This window comes from Pleurodeles waltl, chromosome 1_2 (assembly GCF_031143425.1).
Source record: "Pleurodeles waltl isolate 20211129_DDA chromosome 1_2, aPleWal1.hap1.20221129, whole genome shotgun sequence".
NCBI classification, from domain to species: domain Eukaryota; kingdom Metazoa; phylum Chordata; class Amphibia; order Caudata; family Salamandridae; genus Pleurodeles; species Pleurodeles waltl.
The window spans coordinates 1,230,973,146-1,231,000,845 of record NC_090437.1 but is presented as its reverse complement, the minus strand read 5'-3'; the positions used below and the strand labels follow the sequence as shown (position 1 = coordinate 1,231,000,845).

At 46.2% G+C, this 27,700-nt stretch overlaps 1 protein-coding gene across 5 annotated transcripts in view; it reads left to right on the top strand.

Annotated features, from left to right (window-relative positions):
• REEP1 (receptor accessory protein 1) overlaps positions 1-27,700 on the top strand; it is a 319,570-nt gene that overhangs the window by 81,951 nt on the left and 209,919 nt on the right. Inside the window, exon 1 of one of the 5 annotated variants that reach the window (XM_069204359.1) lies at positions 1,350-1,484. The exons of the other annotated variants lie outside the window; for them this stretch is intronic. The gene's annotated coding sequence lies outside the window, so the exon portion shown is untranslated. Of the gene's footprint in view, positions 1-1,349; positions 1,485-27,700 lie in introns of those variants that run through there. 5 annotated transcript variants of the gene reach the window in all.

Here is a 27,700-nt window from a genome sequence, read left to right as displayed (position 1 = left end):
GCTCTCAATTGCTTAAGGGTTTTGTAGAAGGACTCTCTTCTGAGCTCATTTTGAGCAGGCTTCTTGTGGAAGAACTCTGATGCACTGATTCAGGGGCGGCTCCTCCTCTATGGCGGAGGAGCCCCCCTCCAAGCTGCAGCTGCAAACCTTAACAAGCATTTGCAATGCAATGGGTCTCTCATTTCTCCGAGTTAGAGCTATTAGCAGTTGTAAACTCCCAACCGGACTTTTCTTGCCACATTAAATGGAAAAAAAGGAGTGCGATCGCGCTGCTATAGTTCACTCGTAGTGAAACCTATCGGCAAAAGTGCAATTATCTACGTAACCGGCAATTAACTATGTAACAGGGTTGATGTCATAGAAAGTGCTCGACTTCTGCCAAGCGAGATCGCGCTGCGAAAAAAAGATAAAAAGTAGTCCACAAACCGGATGGAAAACAGCGAGCCTCACATGTTTTCAGTACTTGGTCGCTGCGCTCGAGGAGGGCTAACCACAGGAAAAGGCATGATGTATGCGTGCCTTCCACTAATGAAAGAAAGCAGAATTTAGCAGGCAAGCCCACAAACCAATGAAAGACACTGACGTGACATGGATGAGGCTCCGAGCCCTTTTCTAACTACTAAAGCGTCTTGCAAGCAAAACGCATGCGCATACGACGCAGGCTCGACCCTAAAAATAAAACGATAATAAGCTATGTTTGTTATCCATGGGACCATGGGGTGACGAGCACATCTTGAAATTGGGACTTTCAGCGGAAGCTGGTCCGAAGCCGAGATGGCCTTCATCGAAAGGTAACCCTAGCAACCAGTGCTGCAAAGGTGATTGCGATCCGTGCTCATTCAACACATAATCCGATGTTCGCAAACATTATTTTTTTAAACGATGCGCATAATGTTGACAATCATCAACATTCAATCAATCAATCAGGAATTTGTAAAGCACACTACTCACCCATGAGGGTCTCAAGGCGCTGATTAATAGAAACATAAAAAGGGGGCCAGTTCCCAATCCTTAACATATATGGGACAGGCTAGTCTTTTTGGTGTGGTACCCTAAGAGAAAATGTTTTAAGCAATTTCCACAAAACATTGCATCAAAAAAAAATTCCACGGGGGCTTCTTGTATTCATGAACGAGCTTTTGTTTTGAAATGGACTTTCAGTACGTACCCTGAAGGTGTGCAGAAAGCTGTGGAAAAGCGCTGTATTAAAAAGCCGGGTCAGCTGAGCCCCATTAGTCATCGCTGAAGTGCTTAAGTACGTTGACAATGCGTTTGACGAGTCAGGGGAAAAGCAGCGCGCTGACGTAATCCAGTTTACCAGGCGAGAACAAAAAGACGTACCAGAAACTCAAGCGCAATGCGAATCCAACGGGGTTTTTTGTTATGCCTCACTCCTTGCACTTCGAGTCACCAAGACCCCAGGGAGAGTGGAAGTGACTCCTCGCACCCTTTGACCCCGGAAGACATTGACTGCTGTTCTAATGGTAAGTAAATCGATGTAGTGCATTGCCTAAGACCACACGAGCATCTAAGCACAACCTTAGTAAATAAGCCGCGCGCCAGTGGTATTTGAGCACCGAAAGATAGCATCATTCACCATCTGCCTCAGAGCTGTTCAATAATAAACATGTTCAGTTGAGGGATTGCAGAGATGAGCATCACCTTCCACGAACTGTAGCCAAACGGATCAATTCGTTCCAGTGTCTACAGATTCAATTTATGGCTGCTATTCTGGCACCTAAAATCAGGTACTGTAATGATGACAATCTGACTTGTTTTTAAGTGAACCCATTCTCTCCAGCAGGCAAAGCATCCAAACTGGTAACCTTACAGCATGAATGCCTTTCTTGGGGGCTTGGGTTACATAGCCAGTGAGCAGGTCTGGTCTCAGTTCTCAGTTCTCCCACCACAAGATGCTTGTTCGAGTAGAATGCGCAGCCTCTTGCCATGTTTCAGTGCTGTGTCTAGCATCAGCCATATGATATGTACTTTCCCAGTACAAACTCCAAGGCATAGGCCAACTCCGAATGTTCCTACACACTGGATGTGGACTGTGCACTGCAGCACCCATACAATACGTCTTTTTTGGAGGAATGAGTACATTTCCCCTTATTTGTGTCGCCTTCAAGTAGTCATTATTATTGTACCCTAAACCCAATCTGGCTGTCATAGCAGAGTGGGCCAGAGTGTGCATGAAAACCTGTGGGTATTTGTGCTGATCTGCCCCGGTAACACCCCCTTGACGCGTAGCTGTGTGAAGCGGTTTTGGTTGTGTAAACCTTTCAAGCGCAGAACACCTTTTCTGCTGGATAGTAAATGGCATGCACTGCTTTACGGTGCTTTTTATTGTGTTAGTGTTGGTGCAAATCTTAGTAAATCTGGACCCTACTGTTATATTATAGTCATTATGTTAGTTGTTTCTTCTACTATCCCTCCCTGCTACCCTCTTGCCAAGAAAGTGCTTCAAAATATCCTCTAATATACACTAGCCTTACAGAATTACTTTTTTTCAAACATTTTTAATTTGTTCTAAAGTAGACAATGATCAGACTTATCTTTGAAAATTACAAAGTGATATGAACATTTCATGGTTTCAGAGGATTTAAGTATATCCTGGATAACAAATCCCCAACAAATACCTAATCCCATCCCCAAGTTTAAAGACTCCCACTTTGTCTATGCATCAGAAGATGATGTGGGGGTTGAGAACTTTACACTGATGCTTGAGTTTTCAAGTGTAGTGGGTCTACATGTTGTGCTTCCTCTGTATCTTGCATCTCTTTTCATATATGTTACCAATGTAGCCCACATTGTTTAAATTTGGCTATATGGTCATGGATTATAGCAGTCAGGTTTTCATTTGCACATACTGCCCAAGTTTCTGCCCACCAAACATGAAGTGGGGGAGTAAGCTCCTATTTCTAAAGCTGGGTCAATGACAACCTTGCCACCAGGAGCAAATGTGTAAGACGTTTCCAACATAGCATGGAGATCGGTTATATAGAGTCATCTCCAAGACCCCCCAGTATAAGTATGGTTGGATCTATGGCAAGGTGGACCCCTTTAATTCCTTTCACGTTGGTAGGGATCTCTAACCAATAATCTTGGATTTTAGGACATTTCCACTACTTATGAATCTTATCTTCCTGGTCTCTAATAGTTCAGAACTTCCATACATTGCCTTGAGGCGGACTGGAGTGAGCTACCATAGAGTTAGGATTTCATATGCATTCTCCATATGTTGGACACATATGGATCATTTTGTTGTCTGACCCAAATTCTGGTCCAGGCTTCTTCTGGGACAGTGGCATCAAGGTCTCTGTTCCAGCTACCAGTATGTTTTGGGAGTTTGGCTGTATGTTGTGTGGTTCATAGCTATATACAATAAGGATGCCACCTTCCTCCATGACCTGTTATAAAAAAAAACTTTTTCCAAAGTGGCCTTTTCCCTATTCGTCTTGTTTTACACTTCCCTATCAGTTGCCTAATGCAATAGTTGTGTCAATCTGAATTCTTCATTGACATTGAGATTAAATTGGTTACTACACTACCCTGTCCAGTGGGTTCCCAGCTTCACATAAACCACCTGATATTGCTTAGATCCTATTATTCTGTTGTTGGAATACGTTATCCAAGGAGGGAAATTTGGATTGAATCGAATTGGAATCATGGGAGAAGTGAAGGTATTTGTGTTTTTATTCCGGGTCAGTGTTTCCTAGTGACCCAACCAAATGCCGGTGAAGCTGAGCATAACGGAAATGCTCGGCCTGTGTTTCTGGTGCAGCCATAGAAGGTTATTCAGTGTGAATTATTTTTTTCTTTTAAAAATGGCGTCTAGCTTTTATCTAACTCACCTCGAACCATGATGTGATAGAGTTAGTTTTCTCTTTTGTTTATTTCTTTTTATTATACCAATAAGGGCGATACATAGAGACATCAAAACTTATTTAACCACCACATTAAGTCCGATTGCTGCCCCCTTTTTGACACGCTTTATCAATATTAAATATTTACTCCGTTAATTCACACCATTTCACACTATTCCCACGGAGCAAAGCCAGAGGGATAGAAACAGTTCAGGGAGGACACTGCAAACGATCAAAAAAAAAAAAAAAGATTTTAATTTCATACAGTTTTGCTGAAAATCCTCCAAATATCTCCTCCCCCTACAGCGGTCCCCGCTAACCCGTGTATGCTTTTGGAACAGCAGTTTTTCACAGTCCCTGGTAAATTTATATAATGACATTCATCTTTCTTAATTGGAACTGGCTGTTCCTGTATCACTTGGAGCCCCCTGGCACCACATCCAGATGGAACCTTCCACCGCTGATTTTCACTACAAAGCTTCAGCGACCCTGTGCAGGCTGTGTTTTCTTTTACCCTGCAGTTTTCTGGCCTTAACCATATACTGCAGGGCTGCGATGCCTCGCAGAGGGTGGGTGTGCCTGAGTTTGAAGTACAGGAACACTGATGCGCTTTTTATTACCCTTTGTTTAAGATGGTACTTTTTGAGGGCCGAATCCACGTCAGCGTTCACCTGGCTGTCATCAGACCTCCAGTCCTCATAGGTGTGCCTCTGCACCAGCAGGGCCAGTGACCTGGGGAGGGATTGCTTCACTCTGGTAGGATAAGGGCGTCTTCCATGCATATATGAGATATGTAGTGTCTTGGGGAGGGCACATGTACTGAATACATGGCTCAAGTTCCATATATATGATACACCACTCTATATCATGGTTTCTAATTTCCCCCACTTTGGTCGCTGTTCCGATGTCTGAGTACAGAAACCTCCTTTTGCGCAGTACGAAATCCATTAGTATTTACTACCATTCTTCCGCTGCCACCAGGAAGTACCTGAAGACTTCATTACTCCTGCCAGATCGCTGCAATAAGCAGCAACACCCCTGTATGGCTTCCTGCCTCTCATGTAGGCTGGTTGACCAAGAGGTTCTGTATTCACAGACCACACCGGGGTGTTTTGTCACCATTCACAGTGTGTGACAGTAAGAGTTTGTTCTCTGAGCAGCAAGGGACCAAGCTTGTCTATGGCAGATGGCCATGACAGCCTTTTTTTTTTATGATATCCATTACAATTTGTCTGTTGTGTTTTTTGTTACCTGGGAAATACATAGTTCCCTGGCAGTTCCGTCCTCGGGGTTTGCACCTGTAAATTATGAATCCCAAGGTTGCAAGAGAAAGACAATTTGCTCCAGGAGCTGCTCCAAAGCTAAACTACACTGGAGAAACTCACAGGTCCAGAAAACACTACCATCAACAATTTACTTTTACATCTAACCCCAATCGTGTATATTGCAAAATTGTTTACATCCCATCATCCCGAGCACTAAGACGCACCGTGGAGAAGCTATTATCCCTTTACAAATTCATTCATTCATTAATTTGTTCATTCATATATACCAGCTGTTAGCTTGGATCATGCCCATATTTGAATATGAGCGTCCGAGGAATAGAAAAAAACTATTCCCACATTTAAGGTTAAATAATAAGCTAGCCCTTTTCTCACAGTGGTGAAAAATTACATGGTTTTAGTAAGAAATTGTTATATAAAATTTGTTTGCTGGGTTTGCAGTTTAACCAAACATCAGATATCTGTTGGCTAACCCCTTTCAAAATGTGCCGACTCTACTGTTGTACATTTTATCATATCCCTCAGCCATTCCCAGCATGTAGGCTGGTCTCTCCTAATCCATTGTATTGCTTATAATATCTAGTACAGAAGCACTGCTTGTGATATGAACCAACATGTTACCTTGTTCCACCATTTGGTGGAAAATCATCTTAGTCCACATAACTTTGAATCAAGGTCAATCAATCACTGCTCCTTTAAGTGTGACAATTTGGCCTTCTCACAGGCTCTAATCTGTGAAATAATTTGGGGTTTATGTAACCTCTTTATAATATCCAGCAGTGATTAAGGTCTTCTTCTCATCTCCTTCCCTTTCACTGCAGCGTGCTTCACTAGCACTGTTATTAAATTCATCAAGATATTTTTGTATTTCAGTGATTCTTTTGCAAATCCTTCATATCGATCAATGTCTTCAGTCTCAGAGATTGTAGCGGGATACCAATTTACTATTTTTTTCACATGCCACTCAATTTTTTTCCATACGTCAGATATTAGCAATTTCTCAAATTGAGTGTTTGCCGTGGCCCAGCTAAACTCTAAATGTATCTCTGTTTATTTATTTGGGGTTGTTGGAAATCTGTCTTTCTCAAACCATTCTTGTATTTTGATACACCATCTTCCTTCGCATTCTGTGTGATCTGCCTCCATTAACTATCCCTTAATCAGCAGATAAGATGAGTTTAACACCCAGGGTTAAAGGTGCCTTGACAAAATCTTCTATGTCTCTTACTGAGTATCCTAGAGGCAGTGTGTGGATGTGCAGGGTGTCACAGACTAGGCTGCTGTTAGTATGAATGTTTGCAACATCTGTTGGTCTCAACAGGCAGCCTATTTTTTTGGAATAGTTGTTGGTAGAAGAAGTGGGCCTATATTGTTTCTCTTTGGTCTTTTTTTGGAAAATGTGCACCGATGTGCTATTTTCAGTTACTTTTTTTTAATCTCTTCGTGGTTCTATGGAAGCAACTCAAGTAAAAAGGAAGGGGCGTCTGTCACAAGTCCTCCAGCATTTGTGCACGGCCGCTACCAACTGTCCTATTACTCTTTCTATACCTCTCTTTCTCCCTGTATGACCTCCCCTATAAGGGTTCAAGTATCTAAAATGACAACCCCCAACAACTCATCCTCTCTATAGAGTTTTGATATTGGTTCTTCGATTCTGAAGACCCTGCCTGAGCTCACTTCCGTGATAGCCGCAGACGATGCAGACCTTTACTCTCCAGCTGGCTGTGGAAATGGTACCCTACTCAAATCCCCAAATTCTAACTGTTTTAGATGGAAAGGAATAGTCTCTGTAAAAGATCTGAGCTCTGTGGCTGTATTGTGCTCTTTTTAATCCACTCCTTAGAACAATATTCTTAATTCCTCATTTTAAGATTATATTGCACACTCAACCATGAAGAGTGACATTGTTCCTCCTGTATTAAAGAAACCTTCATTGGTCCCCATGGGTCAATGTATTTTTTTTACTTAAGTGCCAGATTTCAGTTGTAGCGAAAGTGTCTGAGAAAGTGACCGATTTGTGACAGACCGATCATGTTGATTCCTCTAGCAGCCACAACCCATGTCAGGGTACGTTTTAACTCGCTAGATGAAATAATTTCTGGTCATTGTCCTAGATGTCTTCATTGATTACAGCCACGGGTGTTTGAATCTTTAGTCTTCGTTCTGCACATCTCTCATTCTGTCATGGTAAAGTGCCTAGCCCTAGCATGGACTTCACAAAACTGGTTTCTCTCCTTTAAGGTGGACCGGCCCCAGCATCTTTCTGACCTTGCTCTGCACCCTAAGGGGTACTGCTGGTCTGTGCTATTTTCCAGAACTTCAGCCTCAGAAAAGTTTTCCATTTCTATCCCTATACTGAAGAAAACATGATTCCGCTGCGGTCTGTTCATGACTTGATAAATGCCAACAAAACAAGGGTATTGGGTGCCACTGTGAATGAGGAAAGCAGCCACACCTTCAGCTCGGTTCAGTCCACCAGTGACCATTACTCTAATAAAAAAATATGTTTTAAACTAGACAGCAGTGGGATAGTGGTAGTAGTGTCTTGCTGTTATCAAATATTCTTTAAAAATGTTTTTCTGTTTTTTTCCATCTAACTCCTTTGGCCAGTGTACTCAATTCAGCCCAGGAAGTCTGTGGGAACACTCTTCCCCTGGGCCTTGGTTTGCACAGATGCTTACAGTCCACATGATTCAGAATACAACTTTACATCTGGTTTATAATATTAGAAAATATGACCATGTCACAGGTGTATGAGGAAGGTGTCAAATTCTCGGTGTCACACACACAGACTTTTACCAATTTTGTTCCCTTTACCCCATGCAAGTCCTTAAGGTATATTATCCATCACATACACTATGTTAAGCAATCAATCTTCTATTTTTTGGTTCCGTATGTAGGTGGTCGAATTTTCACAATTTTTTGTCACCTCGGTTTTGAAAGTGTCTTCAAGCTGATATCTGAACTCGTGACTATCACCTGTGTTTAGAAAGGCATCCAAGACCTTTGTATTTGCACCTAGATGCTTGGAAATGCCAGACAGATCTATTCATCTGTCCCATGTTTGTGAGCGTTCACAAACATTCTTCTTCGAGACCTCCAGAAAAGGGATCATTTTATTGGTAGTGCTGAAAATGCCTGTAAAATTAGATATATTTTTTATCTTGCACAGGGTGCCCATAGGCAAACAAAAAAAATGTTATAGCAAAAAAAATTCCCATTGAACAAAAATAGGGCAAAACTACATTTTTTAGAAACGTTTGCTAACTTGCCTACCTTACACATGCAAAATACCCACAATACGAATATTCTGCGCATGTATCGATAAGGTAAACTGGCGTACAATCAAAGTGAATGCTGTGTTTTCAACATTGTCAAAAGTTCCTGTCATACACACTGAAAAGTCCATAGATCAGTAAACCTGTTGTAAACCTCTACAGTCCCCGAGCACGCCACACAACGAGACGTTTATGACATTCACTGTGGCCAGGGCCTTTGTGCTTTGTTGCAGCTGTGAGGGCACCATCTAGCCGGGGTCTTGTGTCTGCTTGATGGATGGCGCAGTCATCCTTCTGTGGTGGACAAGCGAGGCCTCCAAATTAAGCCTGTGGCTCAGCGAGTTAATGCTCTTCCAGCGAAATGCAGTGATCTGAAAATCACAAGTTTTAACCCATCAGGATATCCCCTTCAGAGGTCAGTAAACTGAGTAAAGTATATTGTGACAACTCCTCCTCCTATCACAGCGCTTAGAAACAGAAAACGTGTGGCATGGCGTACTATGGAAGAAAAGTATTATGGCTAATAATACTTGTCATAACAGTAATTAATAATAATAAACTTTCAAAATAATGAACGCCCCTCCCTTTATTTCCCTTTAAATATACACGTATTGTGAACCCGATGTGTTGTCCTGATCCGTCTGGTCTCGTCCTGTTTCTGAGTTCATGAACAGGCTGTAGTTGGAAGGTTTATTTACAGTGAAGCATCAGTGACCCCGGCTTGACCTTGTTTTGGAGTGCCCCTTTGAACGGGGTCGCCTGACTTTGACACCCGTCTGTTTCCGGGTTGATGCTCTCCCTCGCGGCCGTTCCTATCTGGCTTTGAGGCCGGTGCATCTGTCGGCGTGCAGGCCCCTGGACCCTCTTCTGCCATTGTTCTCGGGGTGCAGGAGTTTCCCCTTCCCTCCTCGGCCGCACTCTGCTTCCTGGCACTTTCCTCTACTCACTGCTTCTGTTTTGCTGTTTCTCGTTTTCCTACCTTTCTTTTTAAGCCTCTTGGTGCCTCCGTATGCTACAGTTATTATAGGTATATGATAGTATTCCGGGGGTGGGGGGTCGGGGGATCGAGATGACAGCCCTCTAGCCCCCCAAAGCCCCCATCACTGCTGTTGTACGCGCCGGGGGCTGCAGAGTAAAACCAGACGCTGCACCGCGCTCCACGTGGAAACCTGTTCAGGTTCCCATCACTGCAGAGCAGTGCTTGAGAGAACGCCGGAGCCCGCACGTCTGCTTACAATGTTTAACGCTTACGTTTTATGTATGTGATCATATATGTAGATGTAGTTAGAGATGCACAGACAAGTCAGATTTAAACATCTAATAGGGGGTCCCGCCAGTTTTATCACCTGCCTGATGGGTGCCCCTCGAAAATTCACTTCCAGAGAGGCCACTAATATTCCTGCACTTTTAAATTCTCTACCTCTCCTGAAAGCCCGAAGCTGGACGCTGGTTCGCGCTGCTTGTTCAGCCTCATGTGTTCCAACGCATTGGTCGCCTCCTAAGATTACATTTGTTCAGGTTTTCTAAATAAGATTTTCTGTAAACTCCTCTGAATCCATTTATAGCATTGCAAGTCGGCCTCTGTTTGCTTTAACAATTACCTGGGAATCATTAGGAAAGCTCTGTGTGCATCTGCTGTGTTAAGTTTACATTTCAAAGGCATGATTAATACCAGCTTTTGCAGATTTTCCCAATTTTGACAGGTCATGAAATAAAAACACTGGCATGCCATGGCAACCCTATTTCTGCCACAGCAAGAATACACGAAGGTTGTTGTTGAAAGGATAGTATGACACTGCTAAATTACAGGAACTATCGCCTGACCTCACACCGCTCCTGGCACACCCAGTACTCCACCCAGGTTTGTACTACCCCACGGCCCCCTTCTCTGGCAAAGCTAGGGATTCATCCACTCACTATTTCAGTAAGAGTTGCCATCAGTTATTGCTGGATGCATACCATGAGTGACTTGCAGAAGTGGCTCTCCATCGTTCTGGTATTTTGTAGTAATTACCTCATCAGGAGCCAGATGTATCAAGGGGTTTTACCCATTCTGTGTCTATGGAAAAATGTTTTAGTACATCTGGCCCCAGGTCCCCTGGGAAGCCAGATCTAGCTTTTCCTGGGAAGTGGAATGTTGGCAAAATGGAAACAGCAAGTCAATGCCCTTGTCCATGGGGGCCATGGGCCAACTTTTACACTACACCCTTGGTGGCAACGTGTTGTTCAGCTCGCCTTTGGAGTGGGTACATGGGAAACATCCCCCCAATTCTGCTGCCTTAGTGGAGCTGAATTTAGCCTACGGGGGGTAGGAAGACACTGTGCTGGGCATTTGGAAAAGTTCTCCTCTAACATTCTGCCTTTAAATAAATCCTTAATGAAGTGCCCCCTCCTAGAACTATTTATGCTGGGGGCCTCTCTTCCTGCTGGAGCGAAATGCCCTGGTGTGGGGTAGAACCTATCATGGACAAATGGCAAGTGTTGTGGCCGATTCAGCTTCTGTGATTTTGTTTCAGTGTAACTCAGACCTTCTTGAAATAGGCTTTAGTGACCGCCGAATTAGAGTTTTGGCTCTTTCCTCTTGGAAGTTGTTAGGGTAAACGCTTTAGTGCTGAGCTCAGTGCTTAATTTGTGCTTGTTGTTTCCGGTGCGGAGCACCGGCACTTATTTTTTAGGGCCGGCGCTTATTCTTCTGCCTCAGGCATTTGCTGCGAGCAAAAGACACACATGGGAAAGACGAGGAAGAGAAAAACAAAAAAGCGTCACAATGGGAGAAAGCAGAAAGCAGTAAAAGTGAGCTGAAGGGACAGGGAGTGGCTTTAAATGGATTGACGAGGCCCGAGACGGCTTCAGGATTAGATTGCCTCAGTATTCCGTGTTCCCATATGTAATTGCAGCCGCCGCATGTTTAATAGGAGGGCTTTGGGCATCGGAACGTTTTTATTTACAAATTAAGCACTGGCTGAGCTCATGATTTTTGTCTTCTCTTGGATCTCTTGTATCGGTCTAGCTAATTTTCAGGAACATGCACTTACTTTGAAGGGCTTTGGTTTCCCTCTTACAGAGGGAATTTCAATAGCTGACTTTTTGTAAACTATGATAAATTTTTTTAAGTCATTGTAATTGTCGATGCTTACTGCATTCATTTGTGGCTCTAATGTGAGTTATGTTATCTCAGTAATAATGTCTAATCTGTTAAACCCATTCCGAAATTGCTGAATTTATTGTCCGAAAATGTAGCCCCGTACCACACCATGCACTTTTCCCGAGAAGCGAAGTAGCACACACTCTGAGTTTTTCTATGTGGAAGGAGGGATACCCAGAGGTATCGGAGTTTGCACGCCAGACTTTCCTTCTTTCTAACCAACTTTTCCTACGTACATTTGACCACGCTTTTCCTGGAGAAATCTACATTGGTAAAAGTCTTGGATGTGGGCCAATTTCAGACATCTTATAATGCCAAAAACTCTATTTGTTCTTGAATCTGCATTACAGGGTCACTCAGAACAGGGCACCACATTCTTAGTTTTAAAGCAGACATTCAAGGCATAGATTTGTTTATTGTAGTCGGGACCCTCAAATGTGTTGGGTGGTGGTTTGCTGCTTACAGTAATAACTATGTTTTGCAGATATTCTTTGCTCTTATGAATTTCACTTAAAAAAAAAATCATTCTCCACCCGAGAGGTCTAGGCAGGAATTGGTGCATGAATGTATGAATATAGAAGCACATTCTTGATAGAGCACTAGATAGAGCAGCAGTCTACACAGTGCTCCACACTTCTTTTCTGTCAGTGATAGGTACATCCCTCAGCTGTGACTCAAGAGATTATTGTAGTGCAAAAAAGAAGCAGGCCATATCACATTTCTTTCGAGACTCTGGCCACTGAGTCTGTGGTATGGATTTGGGGCTCAGACGTGTACGAGATGATTGTATAATCAGGAGCATGTGACCTCAGTTGGTCTGTGATGTCAACAAAATCTAATGACACCCTGTGGATTTTGTGGTGTGGAACTGACTCAGCCCCTCCGTGAAACATGGAAACATCTTCCCCGTTGTGACAACAGTGTCTCCTTCGGCACATATATTTTTTTCTACTTGAGTGCAACTCTGTAAGTGTGAAGGGAATGCCCAGACATGAATCCCATGCCCACTGTGCCACTGGAAGCACGCTGCACCTGGCTGAGGAGCCCAAACCAAGGTGAAACCAGTCTTGGGTTTCTTCGGTACCGATTTAGGGAGGACCTGGCCCGGCAGTTTGTGCTGGACTATTCCTGTTGGAGCAGTTTCAAGTCTGATTTGCATATGGCTGGGTCCAAACTGAGGTGGCATGGTGTGCAAAATAACAGTAAGCAGGGATGTGGCCTGAGTAATTACCAGTGGCCGAAATTAATTCAAGCATTCAATCTATCACTTTTTTGTAGACCTCATTGCAACGCCTTAACTCTGAAGGCTATGCCCAGAAGTTGGTCCTGTGCTCACTGTCCCACTAGAACCAAGTTACACCCAACTGTAGAGCTCCAGTTAGGGCAAAACTGGTCTTGGGTTGCTTGTATTCCAGTTCAAGGAGGACATGGCCTGGCTATTTGAGTTGGACGATTCCTATTGGAGCAGAGTCAAGGGTTTTATGCATATGGCTGTGTTAAAACTGAGGCATCATGGCATGCAAATAACGATGGACTGCTATGCGACTCCAAGCAATTCCCAGTGCCTGAGATTAATTCAAGCATTCCCCCTGACGGCATATAGGGCAAGAAAGACAGATAACCGACATAGCTAGCAGGGTAGCAAAGGTATTGGGTAGAGGCTGACAGAGAACAAAGTGGGCAAGAAGCCGGGTAGTGAGTGAAATGGGTAAGTGAAGCAGGCAAGCAGATGTGAGAGTAAATGGTAATGGGGAGAAGATAGTAACAGGAGAGGAATAATAAATTATGATGCAGAGCATGGTAAGTGTTTGACCTGACAGCCTTAGGGCGGTCATCGCCCAACTTTTTGCCTGCCTCCCTCAATTTTTCTGACCCTGCTTTTGCTGGTTTTAGGATTCTGTGCACTTTACCACTGCTGTCCAGTGCTAACATGCATATGCTCTCTCCCCTAAACATGGTAACATTGGTTCCTACCCAAATGGCATATTTAATTTACCTGTAAGTACCTAGTAAAGTGCACTACATGTACCCAGGGCCTGTAAATTTAATGTTACTCGTGGGCCTGCAGCACTGATTGTGCCACTCACATAAGTAGCCCTTTACCATGTCTCAGGCCTGAAATAGAGCTGAAGTGGTTAGCGTGAACTATGGCCCAGTGATAGATAAACTCATGTTCCAAATAGAACACTGGATTACACTCCCCCTTTCAATGACTGGTATGATAGTCATTATCAAAATGGTGGTCCTCCCTGGTTTTTTATATTTGTTCTTAAACATTCCAATTCCGCTGTATAAGTATTGATACGCTTTGCAGCCTACTCACGCGACTTGAGTGGGCTGGCAGACCCCACCCCCCCGGGTGCCTTAGGACACACTGACTCTCCAGTATGAGCGGGGTGGATTTTCACTTCCTGATTTCCGACTCTACTATTTAGTAGCCCAGGCACACTTTGCTTACTTCTGGTACCATCCAGATGCACGGCTGCAATTCCTTAAATCTGATCGTACACAGGACCTCCCCCATTCTCTCTCTGTGCTCTTGCCGCAAGGCCTCCCCCAGACCCCAGCTGAAATCCAGACAATTACGCCATTACCTGGGCTACAATATGCTGTACTCCCCACACCTCTCAATTTTGGCGAACCCATGTGTAGGAAGTTGGCTCTGTATGTGCTATTTCAAAGTAAGGAATAGCATGCACAGAGTCCAAGGGTTCCCCTTAGAGGTAAAATAGTGGTAAAAAGAGATAATACTAATGCTCTATTTTGTGGTAGTGTGGTCGAGCAGTAGGCTTATCCAAGGAGTAGTGTTAAGCATTTGTTGCACATACACAAGACAATAAATGAGGTACACACACTCAGAGACAAATCCAGCCAATAGGTTTTTATATAGAAAAATATCTTTTCTTAGTTTATTTTAAGAACCACAGGTTCAAATTCTACATGTAATATCTCATTCGAAAGGTATTGCAGGTAAGTACTTTAGGAACTTCAAATCATCAAAATTGCATGTATACTTTTCAAGTTATTGACAAATAGCTGTTTTAAAAGTGGACACTTAGTGCAATTTTCACAGTTCCTAGGGGAGGTAAGTTTTGATTAGTTTTACCAGGTAAGTAAGACACTTACAGGGTTCAGTTCTTGGTCCAAGGTAGCCCACCGTTGGGGGTTCAGAGCAACCCCAAAGTCACCACACCAGTAGCTCAGGGCCGGTCAGGTGCAGAGTCCAAAGTGGTGCCCAAAACACATAGGCTAGAATGGAGAGAAGGGGGTGCCCCGGTTCCGGTCTGCTTGCAGGTAAGTACCCGCGTCTTCGGAGGGCAGACCAGGGGGGTTTTGTAGGGCACCGGGGGGGACACAAGTCCACACAGAAATTTCACCCTCAGCGGCGCGGGGGCGGCCGGGTGCAGTGTAGAAACAAGCGTCGGGTTCGCAATGTTAGTCTATGAGAGATCTCGGGATCTCTTCAGCGCTGCAGGCAGGCAAGGGGGGGATTCCTCGGGGAAACCTCCACTTGGGCAAGGGAGAGGGACTCCTGGGGGTCACTTCTCCAGTGAAAGTCCGGTCCTTCAGGTCCTGGGGGCTGCGGGTGCAGGGTCTCTCCCAGGCGTCGGGACTTTAGATTCACAGAGTCGCGGTCAGGGGAAGCCTCGGGATTCCCTCTGCAGGCGGCGCTGTGGGGGCTCAGGGGGGACAGGTTTTGGTACTCACAGTATCAGAGTAGTCCTGGGGTCCCTCCTGAGGTGTTGGATCGCCACCAGTCGAGTCGGGGTCGCCGGGTGCAGTGTTGCAAGTCTCACGCTTCTTGCGGGGAGCTTGCAGGGATCTTTAAAGTTGCTGAAAACAAAGTTGCAGCTTTTCTTGGAGCAGGTCCGCTGTCCTCGGGAGTTCCTTGTCTTTTCGAAGCAGGGGCAGTCCTCAGAGGATGTCGAGGTCGCTGGTCCCTTCGGAAGGCGTCGCTGGAGCAGGATCTTTGGAAGGCAGGAGACAGGCCGGTGAGTTTCTGGAGCCAAGGCAGTTGTCGTCTTCTGGTCTTCCGCTGCAGGGGTTTTCAGCTGGGCAGTCCTTCTTCTTGTTGCAGGAATCTAATTTTCTAGGGTTCAGGGTAGCCCTTAAATACTAAATTTAAGGGCGTGTTTAGGTCTGGGGGGTTAGTAGCCAATGGCTACTAGCCCTGAGGGTGGGTACACCCTCTTTGTGCCTCCTCCCAAGGGGAGGGGGTCACAATCCTAACCCTATTGGGGGAATCCTCCATCTGCAAGATGGAGGATTTCTAAAAGTTAGAGTCACCTCAGCTCAGGACACCTTAGGGGCTGTCCTGACTGGCCAGTGACTCCTCCTTGTTATTCTCATTATTTTCTCCGGCCTTGCCGCCAAAAGTGGGGCCTGGCCGGAGGGGGCGGGCAACTCCACTAGCTGGAGTGTCCTGCTGGGTTGGCACAAAGGAGGTGAGCCTTTGAGGCTCACCGCCAGGTGTGACAATTCCTGCCTGGGAGAGGTGTTAGCATCCCCACCCAGTGCAGGCTTTGTTACTGGCCTCAGAGTGACAAAGGCACTCTCCCCATGGGGCCAGCAACATGTCTCGGTTTGTGGCAGGCTGCTAAAACTAGTCAGCCTACACAGATAGTCGGTTAAGTTTCAGGGGGCACCTCTAAGGTGCCCTCTGTGGTGTATTTTACAATAAAATGTACACTGGCATCAGTGTGCATTTATTGTGCTGAGAAGTTTGATACCAAACTTCCCAGTTTTCAGTGTAGCCATTATGGTGCTGTGGAGTTCGTGTTTGACAGACTCCCAGACCATATACTCTTATGGCTACCCTGCACTTACAATGTCTAAGGTTTTGTTTAGACACTGTAGGGGTACCATGCTCATGCACTGGTACCCTCACCTATGGTATAGTGCACCCTGCCTTAGGGCTGTAAGGCCTGCTAGAGGGGTGTCTTACCTATACTGCATAGGCAGTGAGAGGCTGGCCTGGCACCCTGAGGGGAGTGCCATGTCGACTTACTCGTTTTGTCCTCACTAGCACACACAAGCTGGCAAGCAGTGTGTCTGTGCTGAGTGAGAGGTCTCCAGGGTGGCATAAGACATGCTGCATCCCTTAGAGACCTTCCTTGGCATCAGGGCCCTTGGTACTAGAAGTACCAGTTACAAGGGACTTATCTGGATGCCAGGGTCTGCCAATTGTGGATACAAAAGTACAGGTTAGGGAAAGAACACTGGTGCTGGGGCCTGGTTAGCAGGCCTCAGCACACTTTCAATTGTAAACATAGCATCAGCAAAGGCAAAAAGTCAGGGGGCAACCATGCCAAGGAGGCATTTCCTTACACAACCCCCCCCCAAACGAAAGAGGATGAGACTAACCTTTCCCAAGAGAGTCTTCATTTTCTAAGTGGAAGAACCTGGAAAGGCCATCTGCATTGGCATGGGCAGTCCCAGGTCTGTGTTCCACTATAAAGTCCATTCCCTGTAGGGAGATGGACCACCTCAACAGTTTAGGATTTTCACCTTTCATTTGCATCAGCCATTTGAGAGGTCTGTGGTCAGTTTGAACTAGGAAGTGAGTCCCAAAGAGGTATGGTCTCAGCTTCTTCAGGGACCAAACCACAGCAAAGGCCTCCCTCTCAATGGCACTCCAACGCTGCTCCCTGGGGAGTAACCTCCTGCTAATGAAAGCAACAGGCTGGTCAAGGCCATCATCATTTGTTTGGGACAAAACTGCCCCTATCCCATGTTCAGAGGCATCAGTCTGCACAATGAACTGCTTAGAATAATCTGGAGCTTTGAGAACTGGTGCTGAGCACATTGCCTGTTTCAGGGTGTCAAAGGCCTGTTGGCAGTCCACAGTCCAGTTCACTTTCTTGGGCATTTTCTTGGAGGTGAGCTCAGTGAGGGCTGTCACAATGGATCCATATCCCTTCACAAACCTCCTGTAGTACCCAGTCAAGCCAAGGAATGCCCTGACTTGAGTCTGGGTTTTTGGAGCTACCCAGTCCAGAATAGTCTGGATCTTGGGTTGGAGTGGCTGAACTTGGCCTCCACCTACAAGGTGTCCCAAGTAAACCACAGTTCCCTGCCCTATCTGGCATTTGGATGCCTTGATAGAGAGGCCTGCAGACTGCAGAGCCTTCAAAACCTTCCTCAGGTGGACCAGGTGATCCTGCCAGGTGGAGCTAAAGACAGCAATATCATCAAGATAAGCTGTGCTAAAGGACTCCAAGCCAGCAAGGACTTGATTCACCAACCTTTGGAAGGTGGCAGGGGCATTCTTTAAACCAAAGGGCATAACAGTAAACTGATAATGCCCATCAGGTGTGGAGAATGCTGTCTTTTCTTTTGCTCCAGGTGCCATTTTTATTTGCCAGTACCCTGCTGTCAAGTCAAAGGTACTTAGAAATTTGGCAGCACCTAATTTATCAATGAGCTCATCAGCTCTTGGAATTGGATGAGCATCTGTCTTGGTGACAGAATTGAGCCCTCTGTAGTCCACACAAAACCTCATCTCTTTCTTTCCATCTGTGGTGTGAGGTTTGGGGACTAAGACCACTGGGCTAGCCCAGGGGCTGTCAGAGCGCTCAATGACTCCCAATTCCAGCATCTTGTGGACTTCCACCTTGATGCTTTCCTTAACATGGTCAGACTGTCTAAAGATTTTGTTCTTGACAGGCATGCTGTCTCCTGTGTCCACATCATGGGTACACAGGTGTGTCTGACCAGGGGTTAAGGAGAAGAGTTCAGGAAACTGTTGTAGGACTCTCCTACAATCAGCTTGCTGTTGGCCAGAGAGGGTGTCTGAGTAGATCACTCCATCTACTGTACCATCTTTTGGGTCTGATGACAGAAGATCAGGGAGAGGTTCACTCTCTGCCTCCTGATCCTCATCTGTTACCATCAACAGATTGACATCAGCCCTGTCGTGGAAGAGCTTAAGGCGGTTTACATGGATCACCCTTTTGGGGCTCCTGCTTGTGCCCAGGTCCACCAAGTAGGTGACCTGACTCTTCCTCTCTAGTACTGGGTAAGGGCCACTCCATTTGTCCTGGAGTGCCCTGGGAGCCACAGGCTCCAGAACCCAGACTTTCTGCCCTGGTTGGAACTCAACCAGTGCAGCCTTTTGGTCATACCAAAACTTCTGGAGCTGTTGGCTGGCCTCAAGGTTTTTGGTTGCCTTTTCCATGTACTCTGCCATTCTAGAGCGAAGGCCAAGTACATAGTCCACTATGTCCTGTTTAGGCTCATGGAGAGGTCTCTCCCAGCCTTCTTTAACAAGGGCAAGTGGTCCCCTTACAGGATGACCAAACAGAAGTTCAAAGGGTGAGAACCCTACTCCCTTCTGTGGTACTTCCCTGTAAGCGAAAAGCAGACATGGCAGGAGGACATCCCATCTCCTTTTGAGTTTTTCTGGGAGCCCCATGATCATGCCCTTTAATGTCTTGTTGAATCTCTCAACCAAGCCATTAGTTTGTGGATGGTATGGTGTAGTGAATTTATAAGTCACTCCACACTCATTCCACATGTGCTTTAGGTATGCTGACATGAAGTTGGTACCTCTGTCAGACACCACCTCCTTAGGGAAACCCACTCTGGTAAAGATACCAATGAGGGCCTTGGCTACTGCAGGGGCAGTAGTCGACCTAAGGGGAATAGCTTCAGGATACCTGGTAGCATGATCCACTACTACCAGGATATACATATTTCCTGAGGCTGTGGGAGGTTCCAGTGGACCAACTATGTCCACACCCACTCTTTCAAAGGGCACCCCCACCACTGGAAGTGGAATGAGGGGGGCCTTTGGATGCCCACCTGTCTTACCACTGGCTTGACAGGTGGGGCAGGAGAGGCAAAACTCCTTAACCATGTTGGACATATTGGGCCAGTAGAAGTGGTTGACTAACCTCTCCCACGTCTTGGTTTGTCCCAAATGTCCAGCAAGGGGAATGTCATGGGCCAATGTTAGGATGAACTCTCTGAACAGCTGAGGCACTACCACTCTCCTAGTGGCACCAGGTTTGGGGTCTCTGGCCTCAGTGTACAGGAGCCCATCTTCCCAATAGACCCTATGTGTTCCATTTTTCTTGCCTTTGGACTCTTCAGCAGCTTGCTGCCTAAGGCCTTCAAGAGAGGGACAGGTTTCTTGTCCCTTACACAGCTCTTCCCTTGAGGGTCCCCCTGGGCCTAAGAGCTCAACCTGATAAGGTTCAAGCTCCAAAGGCTCAGTTCCCTCAGAGGGCAGAACTTCTTCCTGAGAAGAGAGGTTCCCTTTCTTTGGCTGTGTTGCAGTTGGTTTCCCAACTGACTTTCCTGTTCTCTTGGTAGGCTGGGCCATTTTTCCAGACTCCAGCTCTACTTTTTCACCCTGTGCCTTGCATTGTGCTCTTGTTTTCACACACACCAGTTCAGGGATACCCAGCATTGCTGCATGGGTTTTTAGCTCTACCTCAGCCCATGCTGAGGACTCCAGGTCATTTCCAAGCAGACAGTCCACTGGGATATTTGAGGAGACCACCACCTGTTTCAGGCCATTGACCCCTCCCCATTCTAAAGTAACCATTGCCATGGGATGTACTTTTCTCTGATTGTCAGCGTTGGTGACTGTGTAAGTTTTTCCAGTCAGGTATTGGCCAGGGGAAACCAGTTTCTCTGTCACCATGGTGACACTGGCACCTGTATCCCTCAGGCCCTCTATTCTAGTCCCATTAATTAAGAGTTGCTGTCTGTATTTTTGCATGTTAGGCGGCCAGACAGCTAGTGTGGCTAAATCCACCCCACCCTCAGAAACTAGAGTAGCTTCAGTGTGGACCCTGATTTGCTCTGGGCACACTGTTGATCCCACTTGGAGACTAGCCATACCAGTGTTACCTGGATGGGAGTTTGGAGTGGAACCTTTCTTGGGACAGGCCTTGTCTCCAGTTTGGTGTCCATGCTGTTTACAGCTATGACACCAGGCCTTTTTGGGATCAAAGTTTTTACCCTTGTACCCATTGTTTTGTGAAGAGGCTCTGGGCCCACCCTCCTGTGCAGGTTTTTGGGGGCCTGTAGAAGACTCTTTACTATTTTTAGTTTTGGTTGTCTCATCACCCTTCTGCTGGGGAGTCTTTGTGACCCCTTTCTTTTGGTCACCCCCTGTTGAAGTCTTGGACACCCTTGTCTTGACCCAATGGTCCGCCTTCTTTCCCAATTCTTGGGGAGAAATTGGTCCTAGGTCTACCAGATGCTGATGCAGTTTATCATTGAAACAATTACTTAACAGGTGTTCTTTCACAAATAAATTGTACAGCCCATCATAATTACTTACACCACTGCCTTGAATCCAACCATCTAGTGTTTTCACTGAGTAGTCAACAAAGTCAACCCAGGTCTGGCTCGAGGATTTTTGAGCCCCCCTGAACCTAATCCTGTACTCCTCAGTGGAGAATCCAAAGCCCTCAATCAGGGTACCCTTCATGAGGTCATAAGATTCTGCATCTTGTCCAGAGAGTGTGAGGAGTCTATCCCTACACTTTCCTGTGAACATTTCCCAAAGGAGAGCACCCCAGTGAGATCTGTTCACTTTTCTGGTTACACAAGCCCTCTCAAAAGCTGTGAACCATTTGGTGATGTCATCACCATCTTCATATTTAGTTACAATCCCTTTGGGGATTTTCAACATGTCAGGAGAATCTCTGACCCTATTTATGTTGCTGCCACCATTGATGGGTCCTAGGCCCATCTCTTGTCTTTCCCTCTCTATGGCTAGGATCTGTCTTTCCAAAGCCAATCTTTTGGCCATCCTGGCTAACTGGATGTCCTCTTCACTGGAGTTATCCTCAGTGATTTCAGAGTTGTTGGTCCCTCCTGTGAGGGAACCAGCATCTCTGACTATTATTTGTGGAGTCAGGGCTTGAGAAGCCCTGCTCTCCCTAAGTAGGACTGGAGGGGGGGAATTTCCCTCCAAGTCACTATCTTCCTCCTCTGAGTTGCCATCCTCAGAGGGGTTGGCCTTTTCAAACTCTGCCAAAAGCTCCTGGAGCTGTACTTTGGTAGGTTTGGGGCCCATTGCTATTTTCTTTAGTTTACAGAGTGACCTTAGCTCTCTCATCTGTAGATGGAGGTAAGGTGTGGTGTCGAGTTCCACCACATTCACATCTGTGCTAGACATTATGCTTCTAAAAGTTGGAATACTTTTTAAGAAACTAAAACTGGTTCTAGAATCTAATTCAAACTTTTAACAAACTTTTAAACTCTAAAAGAAATGCTAAACAGGATCTAACACAAGGCCCTAGCAGGTCTTTTAAGAATTTAGAAAACTTTTCAAATTGCAAAAATCGATTTCTAATGACAATTTTGGAATTTGTCGTGTGATCAGGTATTGGCTGAGTAGTCCAGCAAATGCAAAGTCTTGTACCCCACCGCTGATCCACCAATGTAGGAAGTTGGCTCTGTATGTGCTATTTCAAAGTAAGGAATAGCATGCACAGAGTCCAAGGGTTCCCCTTAGAGGTAAAATAGTGGTAAAAAGAGATAATACTAATGCTCTATTTTGTGGTAGTGTGGTCGAGCAGTAGGCTTATCCAAGGAGTAGTGTTAAGCATTTGTTGCACATACACAAGACAATAAATGAGGTACACACACTCAGAGACAAATCCAGCCAATAGGTTTTTATATAGAAAAATATCTTTTCTTAGTTTATTTTAAGAACCACAGGTTCAAATTCTACATGTAATATCTCATTCGAAAGGTATTGCAGGTAAGTACTTTAGGAACTTCAAATCATCAAAATTGCATGTATACTTTTCAAGTTATTGACAAATAGCTGTTTTAAAAGTGGACACTTAGTGCAATTTTCACAGTTCCTAGGGGAGGTAAGTTTTGATTAGTTTTACCAGGTAAGTAAGACACTTACAGGGTTCAGTTCTTGGTCCAAGGTAGCCCACCGTTGGGGGTTCAGAGCAACCCCAAAGTCACCACACCAGTAGCTCAGGGCCGGTCAGGTGCAGAGTCCAAAGTGGTGCCCAAAACACATAGGCTAGAATGGAGAGAAGGGGGTGCCCCGGTTCCGGTCTGCTTGCAGGTAAGTACCCGCGTCTTCGGAGGGCAGACCAGGGGGGTTTTGTAGGGCACCGGGGGGGACACAAGTCCACACAGAAATTTCACCCTCAGCGGCGCGGGGGCGGCCGGGTGCAGTGTAGAAACAAGCGTCGGGTTCGCAATGTTAGTCTATGAGAGATCTCGGGATCTCTTCAGCGCTGCAGGCAGGCAAGGGGGGGATTCCTCGGGGAAACCTCCACTTGGGCAAGGGAGAGGGACTCCTGGGGGTCACTTCTCCAGTGAAAGTCCGGTCCTTCAGGTCCTGGGGGCTGCGGGTGCAGGGTCTCTCCCAGGCGTCGGGACTTTAGATTCACAGAGTCGCGGTCAGGGGAAGCCTCGGGATTCCCTCTGCAGGCGGCGCTGTGGGGGCTCAGGGGGGACAGGTTTTGGTACTCACAGTATCAGAGTAGTCCTGGGGTCCCTCCTGAGGTGTTGGATCGCCACCAGTCGAGTCGGGGTCGCCGGGTGCAGTGTTGCAAGTCTCACGCTTCTTGCGGGGAGCTTGCAGGGATCTTTAAAGTTGCTGAAAACAAAGTTGCAGCTTTTCTTGGAGCAGGTCCGCTGTCCTCGGGAGTTCCTTGTCTTTTCGAAGCAGGGGCAGTCCTCAGAGGATGTCGAGGTCGCTGGTCCCTTCGGAAGGCGTCGCTGGAGCAGGATCTTTGGAAGGCAGGAGACAGGCCGGTGAGTTTCTGGAGCCAAGGCAGTTGTCGTCTTCTGGTCTTCCGCTGCAGGGGTTTTCAGCTGGGCAGTCCTTCTTCTTGTTGCAGGAATCTAATTTTCTAGGGTTCAGGGTAGCCCTTAAATACTAAATTTAAGGGCGTGTTTAGGTCTGGGGGGTTAGTAGCCAATGGCTACTAGCCCTGAGGGTGGGTACACCCTCTTTGTGCCTCCTCCCAAGGGGAGGGGGTCACAATCCTAACCCTATTGGGGGAATCCTCCATCTGCAAGATGGAGGATTTCTAAAAGTTAGAGTCACCTCAGCTCAGGACACCTTAGGGGCTGTCCTGACTGGCCAGTGACTCCTCCTTGTTATTCTCATTATTTTCTCCGGCCTTGCCGCCAAAAGTGGGGCCTGGCCGGAGGGGGCGGGCAACTCCACTAGCTGGAGTGTCCTGCTGGGTTGGCACAAAGGAGGTGAGCCTTTGAGGCTCACCGCCAGGTGTGACAATTCCTGCCTGGGAGAGGTGTTAGCATCCCCACCCAGTGCAGGCTTTGTTACTGGCCTCAGAGTGACAAAGGCACTCTCCCCATGGGGCCAGCAACATGTCTCGGTTTGTGGCAGGCTGCTAAAACTAGTCAGCCTACACAGATAGTCGGTTAAGTTTCAGGGGGCACCTCTAAGGTGCCCTCTGTGGTGTATTTTACAATAAAATGTACACTGGCATCAGTGTGCATTTATTGTGCTGAGAAGTTTGATACCAAACTTCCCAGTTTTCAGTGTAGCCATTATGGTGCTGTGGAGTTCGTGTTTGACAGACTCCCAGACCATATACTCTTATGGCTACCCTGCACTTACAATGTCTAAGGTTTTGTTTAGACACTGTAGGGGTACCATGCTCATGCACTGGTACCCTCACCTATGGTATAGTGCACCCTGCCTTAGGGCTGTAAGGCCTGCTAGAGGGGTGTCTTACCTATACTGCATAGGCAGTGAGAGGCTGGCCTGGCACCCTGAGGGGAGTGCCATGTCGACTTACTCGTTTTGTCCTCACTAGCACACACAAGCTGGCAAGCAGTGTGTCTGTGCTGAGTGAGAGGTCTCCAGGGTGGCATAAGACATGCTGCATCCCTTAGAGACCTTCCTTGGCATCAGGGCCCTTGGTACTAGAAGTACCAGTTACAAGGGACTTATCTGGATGCCAGGGTCTGCCAATTGTGGATACAAAAGTACAGGTTAGGGAAAGAACACTGGTGCTGGGGCCTGGTTAGCAGGCCTCAGCACACTTTCAATTGTAAACATAGCATCAGCAAAGGCAAAAAGTCAGGGGGCAACCATGCCAAGGAGGCATTTCCTTACACCATGGCTCCCACTTACATTGGAGCGGCTTACTCAGAAGGTACTGACCTCCTGCCATTTACCCACGATATGTGACCTTTTCAAAGAGGCCACGCTGAAAATGGTCACAATGCTAAATGAAGGACACACTACAACATATTTAGATACCTTTATCTTACATCGACTGCACAGCACCTTATGCACTACACTGTCTACCTACCCACTTGAACCTACCAACTTCCCCTCACTATCATTACTTACAGCAGCCCAAGACAACACACACCTGATATCTCGACTTTACCGAGCTTCTCTTCACCTAAAATGTGTAGGTGTGCAGAACTCTAGATCTGCATGGGAACGGGACTTGGGGCATTCTTTATCAGATTAGCAGTGGTACTATTGCTGTGCACAGACCAAATTTATCTTCAACAACCAGAGGCACAAACTGCTGCATTACAAATATCTCCACCGCACCTACATGACACCACTACAACTTGCCAAACTCGACCCATCCCGACTGCATACCTGTCCAAAATGTTTGGTGGTGAATGCTGACTTTGCTCATTTACCTGGAACTGCCCCCCAATCCCCACCTTCTGCATACAATTCTTGCATAAATGATAGAGCATCCACTCACTCCTAATCCATTGCTCGCTGTGCTGGGCTGTGTTCAGCCATTACCTCAGTCATCTCAGCGCTTTGCCGCAATGGCCTTCCTTTTTGCTAAAAGACAGATCACGCTCAGATGGGGTAGTAATATCATCCCCAACATGGCTGCGGGACCTGTCCTTTTGTGATACCACTAGTGGCACCTTTGTGGCTTTACAGCCTCTGACTTCCCGACCTAGGGACATATGACAACCACTTCGTAATTACCTATCAACCCTACCCTACCAACAAACGGAGGACTCGAGCGACACGAATTCAACTCATCATGCAACCTTCGAGACCCTTCAACTAGGCGGTACACTTGCGGACAGTGCTACTGAGGGGTCAGAGGCTAGTACATGAGATGTTCTCAATCTTTCTAATGGATGAGCCACACTTTCTATTGATGTCCTACACAGACGTTCCACCCCTTCTGTCATGTTACCTTCCATTCACTACTCAATAGGTATGGAATTATGGCTATGTAATGTCAGAAATCGACCACAGTGATACTTCTACTATGACAACTGTGATGGTGCACATGTTTGTAATGTTTGTTTTTTGATGACAAAGCAAAAACCAAAATAAAGTTTACCCAAAAAAAAACATGTCTCAGGCCTGCCATTGCAAGGCCTGTATGTGCAGTTTTGCTGCCACTTCGACTTGGCATTTAAAACTACTTGCCAAGCCTTAAACTGCCTTTTTTCTATGTGTAAGTCACCCCTGAGGTAGGTCCTAGGTAACCCATAGGGCAGGGTGCAGTGTAGACCAAAGGCAGGAAATATACCTATCTGTTTCATATGTCCTAGTAGTGGAAAACTCCTAAATTCATTTTCCACTGCTGTGAGGCCTGCTCCTTTTATAGGCTAACATTAGGGCTACCCTCATATACTTTTAAGTGGTAGATTCTCATCTGCAAGGAGTAGTCCTGCCATGTTTGGTATTGCCAGAATGGTAATAGAAAATCCTACTTACCGGTGAAGTTGCTATTTTAGAAATGCCACTTTTAGAAAGTAGGCATTTCTCTGTACTTACTGCCATCTGTGCCTTACAGTCTTGTCTCCAATCCACGTCTGCTCTGTGCTGGTTGACAGCTCCCCTTGTGCATTCCACCCAGACAACCATAAACACAGGGCACTCGGTCACATCTGCATTCATTTGCATACTGAATGGGTTTCCCTGGGCAGGAAGGGTGGGAGGGGCTCTCTCTTACACTTCAAAGGCCAATGGCCTGCCCTCACACAAAGGACTGATAACCCCCCACAGGGATCCTGGCAGACAGGACTGGGCTGAAAGGGGAACTGGTGCACTTCAAAACCACTCTTTAAAGTTTCTCCCACTTCAAAGGCATTTTAGGGCATATAAACTGTATCTCTGAACCCACCAAATTAGACACTTCCGGACCTACACCTAGACTCTGTCATAGAGACTGCCTGGCTGTCCAAAGGACTCATCTGGACTGCTTTGCAGAAGGACTGCTTTCCTGCTTCTTGTCCTGCTGCCTGGTCCTCCTGATTCTGCTGGAAGGACTCTGCTTTCCTTCCAAAGTGCTCTCCAAGGGCTTGGATTGAGCTTGCCTCCTGTTTTTGAAGTCTCAGGGCCAACAAAGACTTCACCTCTTCAAGAAATCCTTGTGCATTGGAAAATCGATGCAACGCCTGCAGAAATCGACGCAGCGACTGCATTGCAGCTGGAAAATCGCCGACCAGAACGATGCAGCGCCAGCTTCGCAGCCCGAAATGTGATGCAGCGCCTGCCTTGTGGCTGAAATTTCACTGTATCACCAACCGGATCAACGCAGCACCTGCTCCTCCTCCCAGCGCGTCAAGGATTTTCAACGCATCGTCCCTGGGCACCAAAATACATACCCCCGCATCGCAGTCGGGAACCAAGGCTGTTCTCCTGGAAATCGACGCATCACCTCGCAGCGTGGAAAGAAACGACGCATCGTTTGTACCGGGCAAGAAAAATCGATGCAACACCTTAATTTTCCACGCATCTCTTCCTCTGCGGTACCCGTGCATCGTATTTTTGATGCATCCTAGGTACTGTGTGTTACAAAGATACAACCACTGTTTCTTAAGAACTGGAACTCTTTTAAATCTTTTAAAAGTGATATTTCAACTTGTACTGATTGGATTTTTGTCATTTTTACCTTATTTTATTTAGATAAATATTATCTATGTTTCTAAACCTGTGTGGTGTATTTTTGTGGTGTTTTCACTGTGTTACTTTATGAGTTATTGCACAAATACTTTACACATTGTCTTCTAAGTTAAGCCTGCCAGCTCTGTGCCAAGCTACGAGAGGGTGAGCACATGATAATTTGGGTTGTGTTGTGACTTACCCTGACTAGGATCGTGGTTCCTACTTGGGCAGGGGTGTATACCTCTGCCAACTAGAGACCCCATTTCTAA